The sequence below is a fragment of the Polypterus senegalus genome, chromosome 4, assembly GCF_016835505.1.
Source record: "Polypterus senegalus isolate Bchr_013 chromosome 4, ASM1683550v1, whole genome shotgun sequence".
Lineage (NCBI taxonomy): Eukaryota > Metazoa > Chordata > Cladistia > Polypteriformes > Polypteridae > Polypterus > Polypterus senegalus.
The window spans coordinates 251,395,428-251,400,329 of NC_053157.1; positions in this window are offsets into that span (position 1 = coordinate 251,395,428).

Genomic DNA, 4,902 nt, shown 5'->3' on the forward strand with positions numbered 1-4,902 from the left:
AGAAGGGTAAATCTGCCAAAGGGTCCGACGAAAAAGCAAAGGGAATAATGGGAACACATAACAGCAAGCCTGCCAATCGGCACCCCGAGGGTTCGAAGTCCTTTAGGTTGGAAGGATTATTTTCGGAGGATCAGCAGATGCCACGTAAGAATGGATCACCTAGAAAATTAATAGAGAAAAAGACAGGATTGGATTTTAAGAAAGCGTGTAAGAAGTGGAATAAACAGAGCGATGGGCGTTGGCCATTAGAAGGGACAGGAGATGCCAGTGAGATCCAGGAAATAAGAAAAATTTTATGTAGAAATACACAGGGCTGTTGTAATGGATATGTTTGATCGGTGGGAGTTGGTTATTAAAGATAGGAATTTAGAAGCAGTACAGAAACAGAATGAATTGCTAAAAGCTAATGAAGGTAAGGCTAGAAAAGAATGGGAAGAATTGCTAATCGCATTACAGAAGGTACAGACTGAACCGGGACCACAGACAGGGAAAATAAAGAAACGGAATAATAATACCAAAGATCCCCTGTACCCTGTTATTTGCCCTCCACCCCCTTACCAACCACCCGCCCCTAATTCACCCCCACTAGCAGATTTAGATGACCCTTCTTCTCATTCGGACACCGAGGATGAAGCCAATGTTCATATTCAGCCCACCATGTCAGGTAGTGTCCCATCCTCAGCCCCAGGCCTTTCCCCAATTTCAAATCACACTAGAAGCAAAACCCCTGTAATATGCTCTTTTACCTCCCCATCCAGTTCCCCCCCAATCTTCAGGTCCAACACTTTCTTGCCCTCTTATGGAAGTCCCAAATCCCTACCATGACCCCACCCAACCCGCTGGGCCAGGGAATCCCACCACTGTAATGTACATCGGACATGGGACATCACTGAATTAAAAGATGTAGTGAATTATATGACCCCAAGGTTAAGGGTGGAGACAAATTTATTGAGCAACTTGAACAGCTGGACAGTATATATAAGCCCAATGCTGCCGAATGGACTCAGGTGTTGCGTCGAAAGTTGGGACCCACCTGGGCGACTGTCAATCATGGCAATATAAATGGTGTAAATTGGACATGGCGTGAGACTTTGCACAGAGGCACGGGACCAGGTGGTAAGGTTGATTTCCAAGAGCAGTGGAAGGCAGTTAAAGAAAATATAAAGCAAAAGTTTAAGAAGGGAACGGATTGGTCCCTAATTTCTGCTGCCAAGCCAAAGAAGGATGAGACTGTTGATGAATGGGGTCTGCGTATTCATGACCTAATGGCCACCCACTCTGGCTTAGAACGGAGCGAGGATCATCTAATGGCTGCAGTTCCCCCGTTTGTGTCCGGCCTCCGACCTGATATACAATCCAAAGTCCGAATTTCTTGTATAGGCTGGGAATCTGCAACATTTGAAGAAGTAAAAAGGCATGCTGAACATGCAGAAAGACAAACCAAGCAGAAAGAGTCTGATACTCAAACCAAACTTATTGCTGCCCAGTTGAACTATTACACCGGAGGAGTGATGCCTCGCTGAAGAGGGTACGACCAGCACGGGCGAGGACGTGGTAGAGGAAGGGGACGTGGACTCCCTGTCCAGATGGCTGACCCTAACTCAGGCTTCCAGTCTCCTACAAACCCTTTCTCAGCATCACCTACTACCCCCAATCAGCCAGGTGGACCTCCTTATCGGTGCTACAGTTGTGGTGAAACCGGACACTTTCGACGAGAATGCCCCCAGCGCCAACAGCTCCTTCCGCCTCCTCCTCCTCCTCCACCACCTTTTCCTGATGTTCCTGATCAGCAATATTGGGCATAGGAATACGCAGGGACCCCTAGCCACTCACTTCAGCTACCGCTGCTCACTCATAACTCAGAAACGGATCCTTTATTTACATTGTTTGTTAATGACACTGAGACTGCTTTTCTTGTCGACACTGGGGCCATGCGGTCCACTCTCTCTCTGGCTACGGTCCCTGCCTCGAATAAAACGGTTACTGTGCTCACGGCCTCTGGACAACCTCATGTCCTGCTGGTATCGAAGCCTCTCCGTGTTCAGCTGCTGTCCGGTGGTCATACTTTAACACACCGTTTTCTGTTAAATCCGCTCTGCCCTGTTAATTTACTGGGACGGGATCTCATGACGAAACTTTCTCTTTCAATCTCCATGACCAATCAAGGATTCTTCTGTTCCACCCCAAAGCTAATGTCCCAAATTGCCCATCGCCCAGACCCCTCTTTTGCAGCATGGACCCTAAATGTTTCCCCACACACTATTCTTCTTAAAGCCGTACACTCCTTTCCCTCATGTGTTTTTCCCCATTTAAAGGTCCCTGACACCTTGCACTGTACTGCCCAATATTTCCCTGTAGAATTAGACACCCCTTGGCTAAAATCTTTTCTTTCTTCAGGCACCTGCCCCAAAACCCTTCACATCCCCTGCATTTTTATTTCATCCACAAAAGCTGCTGCATCTGTACATCTTACATGTTCACAGAGTATCTTTTATCTCGGAGGGTCAGTGCCCCATATTTCTTTAGCTAAATCAAGCGCTGTTCATTGGGAGGAAATCGGACCATGGGTAGAACAATGTCTTAATAGAACAGACTGGTTACATGTTGCCCCAGGTATTTTTGATACCTCAGACCATTTGATAACTAAAGTTGTGCTTCAAACTGATTTTTTAGTGCATTGTGCATTGTGCCGTCCTTCCTTTTCTGTTTTTTCATTGCAAACTACTTCCCCTTCTTGGCTCTCTATGCTTCCTGATTCACTGTGGTCCAGGGAAAGAATGATTATGGAAGGATAGCCCATTGTGAGCCTCTGGTGATCTACCCAAAATCTTCCTTCCGCCGCACGTGCCCAGTATCCTCTGTCTCCCGAAGCAGAGGCTGGCATCTCCGCCGTATATTCTGATCTTGTGAAACAATTAAATATTCTCCAGTCAATTCCCCCATTTTACCTGTAAAAAAAGGCTGACGGTTCATGGCGCTTTGTTCAAGACTTACGACAAGTAAATTCTGCAATCTTTCCTAGGGCCCCTATTGTTCCTAATCCTTCCACTATTCTTTCTGCAATCCCTCCCTCTGCTCATTACTTTTCAGTGATCGATTTAGCCAATGCTTTCTTTTCCATCCCTGTACACCCTGATTCTCAATTTTGGTTTGCTTTTACTTTCCAAAACCGCCGTTGGACATGGACTGTCATGACTCAGGGATATACTGAAGCCCCTTGTGTGTATGGACAAGCGCTTGCTCAAAATTTAGAAGGGTTCTGGCCAGACCGAGGTAGTACATTAATACAGTATGTAGATGATATTATGTTATGCAGTGCTACAGAAGAAGATTGTGCGCAGGACACTAAAAAACTACTACTGTTTCTGGGGGACAATGGACATAAAGTTTCAAAGGCTAAATTGCAATTAATTCAAACAACTGTAAAATATCTAGGTCATGACATCACAAATGGAACAAGAGCTCTCTCTAGCGATCGCATTAACACCATTCAAAATCTTCCTAGGCCTGTCACAAAACAACAGGTTATGTCTGTATTGGGCATTCTAGGTTACTGCCGGCAATGGATTTTGAATTTCACTGAAAGAGCACAGCCATTACAAAATCTAGCAAACACCCCTGACCTTCCTCTTTCTGGTCAAGTGCAATGGGACGAGCAGGCTGAGAAGGCTCTCTGTGACTTGAAAAGTGCACTTCCTCGGCTCCTGCGCTTAGGCCTACGGATTTCTCGCCCATTCACTCTGTTCGTGGACGAAAAGGGGGGATATATGAATGCAGTTTTAACACAGTTACATGGGGATAAACAAAGGCCAATAGCATATTTTTCGAAAAAATTGGATCCAGTGGCTGCAGCACTTCCGCCTTGCCTTAGGGCTGTGGCTGCCACAACAGAAGCTGTGCTAGCCAGTACAGATATAGTGCTCATGAGCCCCCTAACAGTAAAGGTGCCTCACGCTGTACATTCCATTTTAGTACAGGCTAAGACCTCACATCTCACTACTGCTAGGGCAATACACTATCAGAATGTACTCTGTACTCTGGCAAACGTCACAATTGAAAGATGTTCCACTTTAAATCCAGCCACCCTTTTGCCAACAGATAAAGAAGGCGAACCGCATAATTGCCATAAAGAAATAGCAAAGGTTGTAAAGCCTCGAGTAGATCTACAGGAAACACCTTTAGAAACTGGAGAAATTATTTTTGTAGACGGATGTTCTTTGCGATTGGAAAACGGAACACCCTCAACTAGTTACGCAGTGGTCCAAGGGGACCGCCTGCTGGAAGCAAATCGAATTTCATCAAGTTTGAGTGCACAAGCAGCTGAATTAATAGCGCTCACCCGAGCATGTCAGCTGTCTGAAGGAAAAATCATAACAATTTATACAGATTCTAGATATGCCTTTGGAGTCTGCCATGATCATGGGGCATTATGGAAATTGAGGGATTCAAGACCAGTACTGGCAAGCCCATCCAACATCAAAAGTTAATCGAATCCCTCTTAGAAGCCATAACTAAACCATCAAAGCTAGCGATTGTTAAATGTCAAGCTCACACAGGAAAACAGGATCCTGTCAGCAAAGGAAATGAATTAGCAGATTACTTTGCTAAAAAGGCTGCATACAGTAACACACCAATCTCTTTATTCCAACAGAGAAATGACCAGGACCCTGATAATCAAATTATTTCTTTACAGAGTGCAGCCACGGACATGAAAAGAAAAATGGTCCAAAGAAGGGTCCCTCTCTGATGGAGTCTGGACTCATAAGCAAACTAACAAACCTTTTCTCCCAAAGGCTTCTTTTCCAGGTATGGCAAAATAGCCCATGGCCTCGACCATGCTGGGAAAGATGCCATGGTCGGATGTTGAAAACATTGGGAAGCTGTAGGCTTCTCTACATATGC